The 16138-nt window shown below is 42.9% G+C and overlaps 1 protein-coding gene across 1 annotated transcript in view; it reads right to left on the bottom strand.

The window, feature by feature from the left end:
- The window catches only part of FOXP2 (forkhead box P2), a 569999-nt gene extending 557856 nt beyond the window's left edge, over window positions 1-12143 (bottom strand). Inside the window, exon 1 of the mRNA XM_043589308.1 lies at window positions 11934-12143. The gene's annotated coding sequence lies outside the window, so the exon portion shown is untranslated. The remainder of the gene's footprint in view (window positions 1-11933) is intronic.
- Window positions 12144-16138: the final 3995 nt, after the last annotated feature.

Raw genomic sequence — 16138 nt, 5'->3', positions numbered from 1 at the left:
AAGAATAAATGACAAAACATTATGAAACAACTGATGACAAACTTCTTTCTTCTTTAAGAACTAGCTACCTGAATGGATCTTAGATCTTCCAATCAAATGGATGACAAGGAGTGAAAAGACATGACCAGTGAACTCCTGTGGAAACAAGGAAAGCAAGTTTGAAAGCAAGAGAGACTGGGGGTGGGAGCAGGAATGAGGGAAGAGAACTATGGTGAAGACCCCAAAATTAATTTTTAGAAATGACCTCCCAGTAAAGTCTCTTACTTATAAGTCATGCCAACTTATAAGGCAAAATAAAATCTGAGGCTATATAAAAATGTAATTAAAAAAATAAATAAAAATATATTTGAATGAAAAATGAGAGAATTCTAAACTCAGAAAAAATTATGACAGGAACAAGCAACTGCATTATTGCAAAGGCAAACATGATACACCACAACAATATAAATGAATCTCATATGCATTATTCATTTGCATCACTATATGCAAGACCAAGGTATTATATGTGCATATATGCATTATGCATACAATTAAAGTGAAAGAAGCCTAACTCAAAGGCTACACACTGTATGATTCTATTTATAAGATAGACTTGAATGTGGTATATGTATACAATGGAATATTATTCAGCCATAGGAGAGGAGGGTATCTTGCCACTTGTGACAGCATGGGTGGACCCTGAGCACATTATGCTAAGTGAGATAAGTCAAAGACAAGTACTGATTCTTACATACAATCTGAAAAAGCCACACTTATAAAACACCAACTAAAATGGTGGTTACTCTGGGATGGGGTATTAGGGATTAAGATTAATGTCACTTAAGGGTACAAACTTGCAACTTGCTTATAAACAAGTCATAGAGATCTAATGTATATGGGATATAGACAACAATGTGGTACTACAGTTATGTAATGTGATAAATGTCACTACAATGGCAATCATGTTATGATATATAAACACATCAAAGTTACACACTAGACACCATAAATTTATACAGTGTAAAATTTGCCTTAAAAAAAAAAAAAGCAGACTTGAGAGAACAAAACTATAGGGACAGAAAACAGATCAATGGTTATCAGGGCCTGGAAGATGAGGAAAAAAGGCTGACTAAAAACCATATGGAAAAATTTTGTAACATGATTTTGTTAAAATATACAGAACTTTACACTAAAAAGGGGTTAATTTTGCCATACGTAAATTATCTTTAATTAAAAATGGAAAGAAACTAAAGAGCTTAAAATAATTTTATAAAGATAAATAATTAAAATAGTGTGTCATTAATAAGACACAATAAAAGGAGAAAAAAATTACCAGAATCATTTCTACAGTATGATAACCAATATCTTATTATTTTTTTAAATTTTATTTTATTAATTTGAGAAAGAAAGAGAGAGCGAGCACACAAGTGGGGGAAGGGCAGAGAGAGAGACGGAGAGAGAGAATCCCGAGCAGGCTCTGCACTATCAGCACAGAACCCAATGCGGGGCTCAAACCCACCAACAATGAGATCGTGACCTGAGCCGAAATCAAGAGTTGGACATTCAGCCAACTGAGCCATGCAGGTGTCCCACCAATACTTTATTTTTAGAGTGAAATGTCAAATGTATAGCCAAATAGGTTTTTAAAAACAATCAAATACATTTTTACTTCCAATGAAGAGTTCACATGTAAAAATAAAATTATTCATCCACATTCCATCCCTTAAACATACTCTCATAAGAAACATAATCCTAGAAATAAGAAAATAAACATTAAATATTTTTGTTAGTTATGTATTCATAGCTTGTTACCATATATTCTCTTTCATTGTACATCTGCACTTAAAATTTGATCTTAGATAGTGAGAAAAACAAGTTGTCTCTCAAAATAAAAACAAAACTTGTAACAACAATGTTCCTTTTAATATAGTAATATGAGTAAGCATGTACTTAGTCATATTTTAGAATCTGGCACTGTTGCAGCCTAGTGGAAACAACATATTTTCACGATACAATCAGAAGGATACCAAAGAGAATAGATTTGTAAAATCAAATACCAATAGACATAACAAATGACATTGCCTTTCTTCTGTTTGTGGAACGGTAGGAGCAACAGACATGTAGGGCGTGGGATAGTTTGACATTCTTAAAATTACAAAACAGCAAAGAATTAGAACTTCACTTAAAAGGATACTTTTCCAGAAAGAAAGAAATATTACAAATTGATCAAAATTATAGATTTAAAATTGTGGTATATGGGACAACACAAAGTCAAGCTGTCCAATGGATTATATTTTTAGTTACAGGAATATGCATTCTCAGTAACATATGACAAGGTAAAATTGAAATGGGAACGTCTGCAAGCTTACATCACAGCTAAAACCTACCACAATTTATAATCCTTTACATTCAGAGAAGAATGCTTTGTTGCTGTTCTCCTTGTTCGTCTGCATAAAGACAAACCTTGATCGGCACAAGAAAAGCAGCCAGAATAAAGAAAGGGACCACACTTTGCATTGGATGGCACACTCCACGGGGTGTGTATAGTTGATATGATGTATGTGCTGCACAACTGGGGGATGGGGCAGCAAAGCAATAGAGGGATGATCTAGATGAGGCTCTAAAAACTTTTTAGCAGTGCCCAGGAGAAGAAGAAAGACGCCTCAAGAGATTTGGGGCAAAACTTCCTATGTGGCACACTGTATAAAACCGTGTCACTCCCTTTAAGCCAAACTACAGCAAAGACATGTAGTATTCCTACAGCTGGGAGTTGTGTTTCCTTTAATGCCGCACAATGCATAGGCTGGACCATGTGGCAGCCCGACATTTTATGTGGGTTCTAAAAATGTATGTCTGTGTGTGTGAAGTCCATCAAAAAGGGGAGCTCTAATTTTAAAAGACAAAGTTTATCAAACAGCTTATCCAACTCCACATCTTATTTCTGGACTGGTGACACTTCGAGCTAAATATATGAATGAGCACAGGACCAGGCAAAATTGTGAAGAAATTAATATTGGGGAAAGTTAATGACGCACCTCAGGGGAGAGAACGCCAGGTGGTTATTTATTCTTCTTAACCCAAGCATGATCACCCTCACATGCACTCCCCCTTCTCTGAAGTGTGAGCTTTCTGGTTAAACAAGAGGAGGCTCCATTCCTGACGGAGATGGGGGGAAGCGGTGTGAAAATGCCCAATACGCTACAATAGTAGAAAAAATTACTCTTAAATTTTAACTGAGCCCCCCTGAGCTTCATAAGCAAAGTTACGTGTGGTAATTGTTGTTAGTTTTAATTAGTTTTAATTGTTTTTATTTTAGGAAGTGGTCGTTTTCTTCCATTCATTCTTATGTGTGTGTTTATGGTAGTAAGGACAAATTCATAGCTTCAATTCTGAAGCTTCAAGTTTGATTCATAGCTTCATATTTGATTCTACATATTTCAAAAAAGATTTGAGTTGAAAGTAACCTAAAAACTAATTCATGCTCCTTTTCATTTTGGAGGAACTAACCCACCCACCATCACACAACAGTTACAGACAGACCAAGTTCCAGAATGCAGGTCTCCTGGCACTTACCATGGAACTCTGCGTAGTAAACTAAGCAGCTATTTTACTAGCTGTGGTAATAATTATACTTTCCAGAAGGATCCATCTTCATTCGCATTCTAAAATGCATTATTACTAAAGAAGGACTTTAATACAAAATTTCCTTCTCAAGACAAGGAAAGGATTGGAACTTGGAGTAGCCGAATGGCAGCATGGAGGGCAGTGGGTGTGTAAGGAGCAGGAGAAGAGGAGGAGAAGTTAGTAATTTTTTTTAAAGGGGAAACTGGAGTAATTATGTAACAAAAGCCCACTTTGCCTTGCTTCACAGTTTTCCGAGGGCTACATATTCACTGATGGTATAATAAAATATCAGAATGATGTTGAAAGATTTCATAATTCAGTCTGGAGGAAGGAAGAGAGAAAAAGAAAAATGAGAAGAGGCAAAGAGGACCTCCTCCTTTAACATCAATAGAAAAGATGATAAATGCGTTTCTCTATTCTCAAGGTATTTCAAATAAAATTCCTGAACGAGTTACTGCATATTCCAAATATGGACATAATATGTGGGAAGGAGATCTACAGAGCATTAGGTTTGGAAGAAAAAAATCAATGGGGATTATGGAGTATACTTGTGAGGAGCATTGGGGGCTGAATGGAAGTATTGGCTATAGTGATACAGTACACCTGAAACTAGTACTATACTGTATGTTAACTAAGTGGAATTTAAATAAAAACTTAAAAAGCAAAAGAATCTGTAAATCTGTACGATGTTTTACGGAGAGCTGTATCACTTATTCATACCTTAGTTACAGATGTCCAAAAGCAATTTGGGCAAGGTCAAGAGTGAGATTTTAAATTTGGAGAGATGGACCTTCCAAAACTCATAAGTACTCAATCTGCTCTGTTTAAGTGTAGATGCTGAAAGAATGAGGCAAAAGAGAAGTTGTAAACTTATGGTGTGTGTGCCAACACAGAGAAGAAAGCCATCTAAATCAAAGGTTTTCAGAAGAGACCTTGGCTTAACCCATTTCCTCCTATTCTTCCCCACAGACAATCTCAGAAATACTTGGTATGCCAATGTTGTGTTCATAATGTAGCCATTAGAAATATCTATAGACATTATTTATATTATTCATATTAAGATGTGATTATGAAATATATGATGAAACGTCATTTGGACTGTCCTAAGTATTATTACATGGAAGCACTCAACTATTGAGCATTTGTTGTTGCCCAGAAAGAAAAACATCCATTCACACCTTTCAAAAGCTAAGTATACTATTGTTTCTCAGATCAGAATAAAATAGAGATAGAAAATATTGAACTTGAAGTGTATCCACCTGAGAGGGGAGCCATGTCTTGGTCAATACAGTAGTGAACATGGTATACCAAATGTGACATGGTATAAGATAAGTGAAAAGGAAAAAGGAAGGTGAAAAGCAATTGCAGCTACACAAAAAGTGAGTTAATGATATAGACAGAAGTAATTTCTTGGCCCTCTGACAACTCATCCATTCTTTCATTCAATATTTAGTTTTACAGCTGCTACCTAGTGCCAAGCACTGTTCTACACATTGGATTAGAACGGTGAACGCACAAAATCCTTGGCTCCCTGCAATACACTTTCTCATCAGGAAAACGTGATAAATAAACACCTTTTTTAAATGTCAGCTGATGATGGTGCTGTGGGGAAAATTAATGTTGGGTAAAGGTGACAACGCATGATCAATGAGTATTTGTTATTTTATATACGACAGTCAGAGAAGGCTTCTCTAAAAAGGGTATGTTTGAGCAGAGACATGAAATCCATGAAGATATCTGAGTGTAGAGCATTTCAGACAGAGAACACAGAAAAAAATCTGTGGTGGGAATCAGCTTATCCTGTTTTGAGAAATATCAAGGAAGCCAGTATGTCTAGAGTTGACTGAATAAGAGGAAAATGTTAGGAAAGAATGTCAGATAGGTAACAGGGGTCAAATAACATGGACTTATGTAAGGTCTTTGTCTTTTATTCTCAGGGACATAAGCTATTGGACGGTTTATAGAAAAGAGTGACATAATCACATATTTTTAAAAGATCACTCTGCTGTGTGGAGAACGGACTGTGTTGCCTAGAGAGAGAAGAAGGGAGATAAATAAATAGCTACTGCCAGCAACTCAGGTAGGAGATGATGGTCTACCTGATCAGATTGGTACCAGTGGTGGTACTAACTAGATGTATAAAACGAGCTTGGGGGATGAGGGGAGGCACTTACCTAAACTAAAGGCAGACTCAGAAAGGGGGGGGGGGGGGGGAACGACCAAAAAGGAAGTGAAGAGTTAGCTACAGGCATACAGATATAGATCAACTAAATCCTGGAACATAACTTTGGGTGAAGTAATGGTGAGGAATAGTCCTTAAAGATGTTGGGGATCTTTTTTTTTTTAAATGAGATGATTTTATGACAGTCTACATATGCTAAGATGTTAAGCTATTTGGATTAGTGTACTATAAGTTTCTCCTCGCTATCTGCCAGTGAGAAATTTTATAAATGCTTTCTCTGAAATATGTCTACCGCTGATTTTTTTCTTACCCCCTAAAATTCACTTTAAGAAAGTTTGGTTTTTTCTTAAATTGAGATAAAGTTGTAAAATGATGGCTGTAGCTGTGTATGTCTACCAAAATGGTACAAAACTAAAATAATACAAAAAACTTTGACAGAAAATGCCATTATAAAAGTTAAGAAAGAAATGAATACCAGAAAAACTTTACACTATTTCTAGTAGTATGCTTTATTTGAGGAACTCAAAGTAAATTTCCTTAACTTCCTTTAAAAAAAAAAGTGTAACATTCTCATGGCATAAATCTTTTAGGCTTATGTTAGATAGATCTTTAAAAAGAAACACTAAAAACTTAAATAAATTTTAAATCAACATTATCCTCCACATAGTATATTTTAAGCCTTCCAAGATAGAAATCAAGAGAAATTAAGCAACATTAATAAACTAAAACTGCTGAGAGCTTTTAAACCCCTGGGGATTCATTTGCTTCACAGCCATATACTTTTACAACATTTAAATTTTATTTGCCTTTGCTAATAAAAATAATTTGCCACAGAGACAGGAATGAAGACATATTTATCAATATAATGGGAAGGTATATTCTAGAAGTCCTTGGTGGATTGAAGGAAGAGGGAGGTATACAACTGAATGGGAAACAGACTTACATTGGTAGAGTATAGGTCCAAGAACACATATTTCAAATATCAAGGAATTTAAAAGGCTTAGATCCTGGCCCTTCATAGATAATTCACAGAGAAAATGCATTTTAAATAAAATTTTAGATAAAATTATATAAGCAAGTGTAATTTAGAATTTCAGTTGTTCATAGAAAGCAAGTTGACAGGTGAAGAAATACAGTAAGGAGTAAGCAAAGTTAATAATTACAAAATGAAAAAGTATTAGGGTTCAAAGTGAAACAGGGGTGATACCATTACAGCTCATTTTTGAGCCATGATACTCTTAATTTAGCTGCCTGGCAAAAACCTGTATAGATAAACACAAATTCCTAGTCACTCCAATTACAAAGTTAACATTATTCTCCTAAGAATTAGGCCAATTCTTAACAATGCCGCATTTGAGAAAACGGCAAACTGCTGAAGCATCTATTTAGAGAAAAAACAGTTTTAGTAAATACTGAAAATAAGTCACCACATATATATAGGTTTATTTTTCATTTTAATATGAATAGTGTTGGAACATTATGAATCTAAATCTTCTTTAAGGACCTCTCTCCAGTATCTCAATGTTCTAACACTAACCTCTTAATTAGTCACAATATTTCTTTATATTTCACCAACGTTATTCCCTTTTTTGTTTTGTCTAGAAATTTGGGGGAGGGGGATGGATAAATACACTGAGCAGAGCAAAAGAATATATACAAAAATACATCAGAGGTAATGACAAGACAAAAGTAAATCAGCAAGTGGAAGTAAATGCCCATTTATTTTAATACGTAAGAATACCTACAAGGAAAGAATATTCTATAGGAAAAAAATATTCTACCATATGAGTATTTATGTAATTCAATAGTAATGAATTTTCACATAAACAATGTGGGACTTAAAAAAAAAAGTAATGGTACTTTTAGACAACTCCCCAAACTATACCTAGTTAGGGTGCTGAAAAACACAGTAATGGGGTCCACCTGGAAGTTCTGAAAAACAAATGAAGATGCTAAATTTCTGGAACAACTCCATAAAAAAATCAATGAAAATGACTCAAGCCACATGGGGGAAAAAAAAGACCTAAGAACTTAAAGTACTTTATACAGACTATGGAAGTTATAGGACTGGAAACCAAGTATATTAAGAAATACACAGTTGGATCTAGGAAAATATTTATGTCATCTAAAGAAAAAATAGAACTAAACTATGGCATATAACATTTGAATTAGGCACTAGATTATCTGTGGATCATAAATACTGGAGTATGTTTAAGGCAAATTGTAAGCACCTGTATTGCTTTTTCAGACCCTTAAGAAAATAAGCAGTTATCATTTTGGGTTGGGTCTGATCAAGTTTGTTAGAACTCCACGAATTAGGGGGTACATAAGTAAGCTTACTTTGAAAAGTCTATGTAAACCTTAAGCTCTCACTGGGCCTAATTTAAGAAACAGGCTTTCTTTATTTAAAGGGCAGTGTGAATCTGGGCACTGGTTAGAACATTTTGGATCCATTCATTTATCACTAAGAGTACTCCCATCTACCACAAAGTTAAAGGGGGAAAAAAAAACCAGTGTGAGTGTGCCAAGAATTAGTATTCAGTAATTGCAATGAAATTGTTATTATTTCTGAATTCAGTGGTGGTTTGCAATTTTGTCTAGCAACAATGATGTCAAGAGAACTTCTCAGTGACATTCTCTTACAAGTCAATGGCTTCTTTCTGATTTAATTTAGAGAGGTAGAAAATACGTGACCACTTCCATCATTCAGTTTTCTATCAGTATTACAACTAATAGCTGATCTAACATGAGACTATCAACACAGAAATAGGCAAGGGTGATGAGGCACAGCCAGCTATAAATCCTTAAAAATATCACAAATAATATGCCCTTTATGTAATTGATTTCTGTATCCCTCACATTTTCTTTTGAAATAAAAATGTCTGGTAAATTTGTCTGGCTATGTTCATTATACTGTTATATGCCCTATGAGTCTCAGTCAAACCATGAAGATATTTTCACATATTTAAATATACTTTCATAAAGTATAATTCTAATAGCTCTACAAAGAGAATTGGTTTGTGTTTTCAAATTTTTGCTTGTACAAAAGGAATAGAACTTCTCATTACAAGTTATCTGTAAACTTGATGTTCACCTTTTTTCCTATTTTTACAGTGTGCCACATACAACAATTTCCCCCTATTTAGGTTTCTAGAATATTACAAGGATTTATTTTATTTTATTTGTAAAAGCAAAACCACTGTACTATCACCAGTGCAAATAAATAAAACTTCAATGACAGTTTACTTAGATACAACCATTAATAAATCTAGTCATGTCATAATGTGATTAAAGGTCTCTTTCCACTCCAGAGTATGAACTCTATGAAAACCATATTCAATTCTAAAATGCCCATCACTCTAAATCTCAAAATGCAAGTTGAGGAATTTTGAAAAACAGTTAAGAATAGTTCATAATTGTTATTCGTATATAATTTCTTTTGATTATTCTATATCCACTGTAGTGCAATTGTAACATTTTAGTTATCTGTATATAAAAAGAAAGCATGTACTGCGCTCCTTAAATTGAATTATAAAGAAAAAACTCTTAAAAATTCTTGCATTCTTGTACTGAAACGTGAACTTTTGGAAGATCTTTTAAAATGGAGTGTCCTCCCTCACTTACCTACAGTGATGTATCATCAGGTTTCCAGTCTCCTCTTTAAAAGTTAGTAACTCAATCACAATTAAACACTTATTCCACTCAGTTTTGGGTAACAATGAAATAGTGGGGTTCTTAAGGAAGTACTGAATTGAACAAGGACTGAACCTGGGTCTCCTTAAGTAACAAAACTGGGAGGATGGGAGAGGGGAAGGAAAGAAGGAAAGAAAAAATGACTTTTAAAAAGCTTCTAAACTAAAATGAAATCTTAGGACCTTATGATCATCATATCATAACTTTATACCCACTTTATTAATGGTATACACAAATAAATCCAAACTGTAAATTAATTAACAGTACTAAACAAACACTACATTTTAAAATTCCAGTACACCGAGAATATACTTATCCATAACTCATAGTGGCAGAAAAGATAAACAGGCCCCTTGACAACATAAAACATTTCCCAAGGTACCGCACGATGCAAGATTGAAGAGGAGAGTATCTAAAAGCTCATCTTGGCTTCAGTGTTGACCTGTGACATAGACTTGCTATTAAACACACCCCTCCTGTCTCCGCGGCTGCCTAACCAAACTATTTGAGTTAGGAGAGCATGCAAAGAGGTGCCTTCCAGGCAAACTTTTGTTTTCTAAAAGTTAATCTCTCCAAATACTTCCAGTTGGAAAACGTCCCACTTCAGCTACTTGACACCAGGGCGTCACTTTCTCCCCTCGGCTTACCTGCTACTACTTAATTATTCTTCCAAATAGACTCTGGGCATGTTGCGGAGGTAGCTCTTTAAGCACTTCTGAATCCATGATGACTATATATGTACACATCTTACACACTCCCACAGGTCTCTCACACCCTTTTTCCCTCCGGCCAGTCCTCAGCACTCACCCAGGCCACGTCCGGAATGCCAGCCCACCTGGGAGCAAACAGTACTCGAGGAATAATCCTCAAGACCAAGAAACTGACTGGACTGCAACATGTGGTGAGAGAAAATGGGGGAGGGGGGGATAAGCATTACAGATAGCAGCTGTCCATTAAGTGGTTTAAATCTGTTGGTTAAAAAGCCGAATAAACAAATACACAGATGGGGTCTCGTTCCTTGGGGATTCCGGAGTCTGAGGAGCCAGTGTCCAGTTCGGCCTCCCTGGAGTCGTCCCTATGCAAAGCTTGCACCGGTTGCGCTCTCAAAAGCCCCAGGCTCGCACGTGTCTTTACCCTCTGGTCCCTCCTAATCGGTGTCACCCCACGCGCCAGGTGCCCTGAGAGACTTACCTAAGAGATCTCAGAGTCTGAGGATAGTAGGGCAACTTCTCCTCCCTGCTCTAGACGGGCCCAAACGCCCTCAACAAGCGAGGGTCCACAACGACGCTCGCCCAGAGGTCGGGGTGTCGGGGCGCGTCCTGGCCTGCAGGGCGGGGAGACGCGCGCGGGAGGCACGCGGGCGGCGCGCCCGGCCACCCAGTGGGTCCTGCCGTGCAGCCGCCGCCGCACGTGAGCCGCGGCGAGCGCGAAGGGCCGTCGGGACACGAGCTCTGCCCGGGTTAAAGCCAACCCCCAGCTACCGACTGCCCTCCGCTCGCCAGGGGCCTCCACCGACTTACAGGTAAAAGCCAAGCGAGAAGCCCTCCCTTTCTCCGCAAGGTGCCCGCGCCCCTCCCACATTCCCTCCCTAAAGAACCGGGAGGCGCGAGTTCACCCTAAACCTACGCCCAGAGTGAGGAGACCTTTCCAAAGCAGAGTAAAAGTAAGACTAGGACAGATCCCGGGTGAAGCGGGTCGTGCTGTGGACAGGGGAAAGAGCGTGATGGGGGCAGCAGTCAAGATGCACCATTATCCCGAAGCATCACTAGGGGCCAGGAGTTTTTTTTACTGGAGAAATAGTTGTGTCCCCTCTCCGCCTCTAGTTCCCAGAAAAGTACTTCTTAAATGAACGCTGAAGCGCCTAACTTAGAGATGGACGAGCAGCATGCACTTGCCCAATTGAGTAAATAAAGGTCAGCAGTTGGATCAATAGTGTGCTTCCAACCGCCAGATGTTTTTACTGTTGTTTCTCCTCCCAGGGGGAAGGGGGAAGGGAGGGGAAGGAAGAGACAACAAACAATAAAAATAAAAGAGTAAACAAACACACATCTGGTGTTTCGACACACATTTTCCTCCAGCCGCGGTCTCTCTGGACGAGGCAAAATTTTGCATATTCAAAACTAAAAATTAAACGTGAGCCAAAGGCAATCTCCCCTCTGTCGATTCTCCCTTCCCCCATCACAATGCAAAATGAAAAGGAACAACAAGTGGTGATGTTAGGTCCGGAAGGCGACCCCGACGCGGAGCCGAAATTTGACACATGTCACACCCGCCCCGCCGCACCAAGCGCAGCGGCTGGGGCTAAACTTTGCCGCCGCCGCCGCCGCCGCCGCCGCCGCCGCCGCGGGAGGAGCGCGCAGCAGAGTAAAGTCGCAGCCCAGCCCGGCGTGGAGGTGGCTGGGACGGGGTGGGGTGCGGAGGTGCAGCGCGCCAGAGTGAGGGCGAAGAAACTTACCGCGACCTGGGACGCCTGGGCAGCGTCCCGGGAGGTGGCACCCGCGGCGCCGAGGCAGAAGCCCCCAAACAACACACCCACGAGCGAGTCCCGGCAGCTGCTGCCACGAGTGGGGGGCGCGCCCTGGGGGGGGCCGGAGGAAGCCGCAGCCAGCAGACGCGGCCGCCGCATAAATAACCGGGACGGGCGCTCGCGGGCGGGCTGCGGGTGGCGCGGGGCTCGAGCCGGGGCGCAGCGGCCGCCGCGGAGCTGCACGCGCCGGCGTGTCTCGCGCTTTCTCGGAGGCTCGCGCTGTCTCGCGCTGCCGCTCCCCCCACCCGGATCTGTGTGTGTGTCTGTATGTGTGTCTATGTGTGTGAGTGTGCGCTGGCGGGCGCGCGCACCCGGGCGCGCGCGCGTGTTGTTGGCAATGCAAACTGTACACACACTGCGCGCGGAGCCGCCTCTCCTCCGAGGGGCGGGGTGGGGGAAGGGATGCCTCGGAGGATTCTGAAGTACTGCCGGGCCACTTGTTTGTTTTGTTTCACTTTGCGTTGTTATTGTTGGTTGTTGTTGTTGATCCCCAAAGTGGTTTGGAACCAGCCGGTTAGAATGCCTGTCGCCCCCATCTACCTATCTCCCCCGGACCCCCAACTTCTTTAAAGGAGGGGGAAAAGCGGAGCAGAATATTGTTCGGCTTTGCAGTGGAGCCTCCTGGCTGACTTCAGGTCCACCTGCTATGTAAACAACTCGCTGGAGAACTTGTTTGTTCTGCGCCAGATCTTCCCCCACCCCCACCCTTCTCCCCACCTCCTGCTCCGCCTCCTCCCGCTCGGCCCAGACGGCGCGTCGAGGAAGGGGGTGGGGAGGGAGGAGAGAACAAAACCGTATGCTGTATTGGCAAAGCCGAGTTGTGTCTGCTGCTTCTTGGCAGTCCCCAAAGTACGTCCTCTCAGCAGACGGAGCTGCTGGCAAATGAAACAGGGGATTCCACGTGAAGTGCAGAAAGCCTCGAAGGGATCCAAAGCCCTCGGTGGCAGGGAGTTAAAAGTGCATGGTAGTGAGACAGGGAGACCCAAGCGTGCGTTAAAATGCTGATTGGCCTTTCTTTTCACGGTGTGCGCCTCCGCGGCCTGGGCTGGAGAGAGGCCGAGTGTCTTTCTCACTCTTCATTGTTGTCGTGGCTCCTGTCTCACTTGGGCCCAGGAGTTCTTGGGCTTCCTCGTGGTGGCTCCGTCCGGGTCACCGGCGTGGGGCTGGGCGGCGGGCCGGCCGGGGCGGAGCTTGAAAGGAAGGGGCCGCCGACCTGGGACTTTTAGGGTTTGAGGCTTTCGAGACGGGCCCTATCAGTGACTGAGGGTTGCCAAAGTACCCGGAATGAAAGGAAAGAAGAAACTGCCACGGCCCGCTCCGCGCGCACTTCAAAGCCAAGGCGCCGGCGCGGGGGATGCGCGGGCCCAGCCTCCACAGCACCCGGGTCCCAGCTCCCGTCCGTGGAGCACGACCCACCCAGCTGGCCCACGCGGGACCAAGGGGATGACGAGGGAGAGACCGAGGGAGGACCAGACAGGCCTGGATGGGACGCGGGACCCGACTGGGGGATTCCTCCGTGTAGTCTCTTCCCCAAGCCCGCTCCCGGCAGGCGGTGCCTCCCTTCCGTCTCCCGCCAGTTGCTCCGCTGCCCGCTGGCTGCACGACCCTCCACCCGCCGCCTTCTCGGCGAGCTGCCGCCTGAGCCCGCCGCTCAGCTGACAATCAGTGGCAAAGCGTGGCGTTCCGAAAGGCGCTGAAACTTTCTTCCAAATAGCTGCAGCCGAGAGGCCATTGCGAATTAGAGCCTGGCCCCCGGCTTCTTCCCGGCCAACTTTAACATCTCCGGTGGCAGAAAGGGGGGAGGGTGGCTGGGGAGACGGGCGAGCAGCACTAAACTTCTGCCTTTGAGTCTTTCTTTTCCTCAAAGAGCAGCGCGCCCTTTCTCTAAAGGGCAGACGCGAGCTCACACACACACACACTTGGCACCAACTCTTCCCTTCAGAACCCGCAGTTCTCCCGGGGAGGAAGCAGCCCTGGCACCCACATCTGTAAACACACCGTCAGCTTTTCTAGGGAAACCAATTAAGTCAATAAGCCAAGGGGCTGGTCGTGGGAAGACGGCCCCTGCCAGGAGCACGAGGAACGAGGTAGAGTTGAGCTTTGAATTGCGGTGCTTTCTGCGAGCTTTTAAACTCCAGGTAGTCCTTAAGTGCTCTGCTTATGAATTGTGTTCTCACTCTTTTTAAAACTGTCTTTTTCGAAATGCAGGCTGAATAGTGGACAAATAACCCAGATCTTTTTTCTTTTTTTTTCTTTCTTTTTTTTTTTTTCTTTCTTCCCCAAGATGGGAGCAGGGAAAGAAGGAGAGAGCATTCTTTAAAATTAGGAAACGCCAGACCCAAATGGCCCTACCTCGCCCTTCTGAAAGATTGGGGATAATTTCATGTTAAGTAATCTGCGTCTGTGCTTCATTGGCAAACCTACATAAAAAGCGGATTCTATGAATTAACCTGAAACTATTTTGCAAAAGACAAGGAGCAAACGGTGTCGAAATCCTTGGAGAGCTGAGGATGTCTTTCCACAAGATTTGTGAAAAAAGGTAACAGAATAGTCAAGAGGTCTACAGAGTCCCACTTTCCCCCTTTCTTCTTCCTCCCCCGCAGACACCGACTCGATTTACTTCTCTGTCCAGGGGTCTGGAGGAAGTGAGTGGGAAAGGTTTATTAGAGAGGAGTCCGGGCCACTTGGAAGAGAAGTTCAAGTTCCCAACGAGGAGAAAGAGGGTTACGCTCGAAAGACTTGGAGAAGAGCGGGTTTAGTTAGCCCTTCTCTTTCCTGTACACAAAGACACGTTTTGGTGAAATTCGCCGCCTCTGACGTTTCTCTCCTGTGAATACAAATAGCCAGGAGCCAAGGGGTGCAAAAGCATATCTCACTCCGAGGAGCACTTCTTTCTAAGTGGGCTGTGTCCCCTTGACACTCGTCTTTCTAAGCGGGGCTGAGCCCGCAGCCCCCGGATGCCCCCGCTTAACTTCGCCCCATTCTGTCCTCGCCTGCTGCCATTCCCCGGGCCACCAACCCTTCCCGCAGGGAAGGCGCCCAGGGAGTTGAGAAAGCAGGTCCTGCCAAGAGCCGCTGCCCCGGGCGGACCCCTAGCCCGCAGCCAATGGGCTGGGCCCGGGTTCGAGAGGTGAAAGTTCAGGCCCAGGGCTAGCGGCTCGCTGCCCCTCTGCGCTCGCCTCTCTCCCAGCCCCCGCCCCCGGCCACAGTGCAGACACAGCCCGGCTACCAGGGGCTGCCACGGTGGCACGTAGTTTGTTGATGGGTGGTCATAAAATATATTTATTTGCAATTCCTTTAACTCGCCCACCACCCCCGCCCCAGCCTGGCCCGGAACACTGCGGGCTTTGTTCGCCTAGCTGCTTGCTGGAGCCGGCCGGGGTTTAGCGCTCTGTGCTAACAGACTCCAAAAAAAGTTGAAGTGTAATAATAGGAAAACCGGGTTTCCGCAGCCGAGGAAAACGCTGAAAGGGCAAACAGCGAACGAATAGTTTTCTTTTGCACAAGTCACTGGTCAGCCCACTGGATCGTGGCAGCCTTGCAACGAAACACTGCCTAACAGAGAAAAGGGGGAAGCCAAATCCTGTCCCTGTAGTCGCCGCGCAGGGTCGCAGCCACAGCTCAAGCCTCCTTTGCAGCACGTGGGGCTGCAAAAGTCATTTAGAAAGGTTCCAGGGGAAAGTTACACGGGGCTACCGGGTACCTGGGGAGTTTCACCAACTGGACCTCGAAGTGCTCTCACGAAAATTTATTTGACTGCAAGTTCCTTTTACGATGAAACCGCAAATCAACAAATTCCAAGCCCCTACTCTGGGACGGTCGAGGCGAAAGATAAATTCGTTTGGGATGGTCTCTGCGAGCGCATCTTGCGCGAAATAACCCACCTCAAATGAAACTAACCAAGGCCAGGATGAAGGAAAGCAACGTACGCGAGTGACACGTATCAGAAATGTCGGTTTCTTGCTTCCCCGAGCGGACTGCTTCAATTTGTAGCCATTTGTTACAAAATAGAATCATTCATACACGTAGGGCTACTTTCTCCCAAACTTTCAGTTAAACAACAATTACAGGTTTGTTTTGGTTTTGTGTCTTCTTCAGAGCCATTTCACTGGGGTCAATTGTGACTGATACTT

The sequence above is a fragment of the Prionailurus bengalensis genome, chromosome A2, assembly GCF_016509475.1.
Source record: "Prionailurus bengalensis isolate Pbe53 chromosome A2, Fcat_Pben_1.1_paternal_pri, whole genome shotgun sequence".
Lineage (NCBI taxonomy): Eukaryota > Metazoa > Chordata > Mammalia > Carnivora > Felidae > Prionailurus > Prionailurus bengalensis.
Note: the sequence above shows the minus strand (reverse complement) of the source record. Positions and strands in the feature narration are given on the sequence as shown.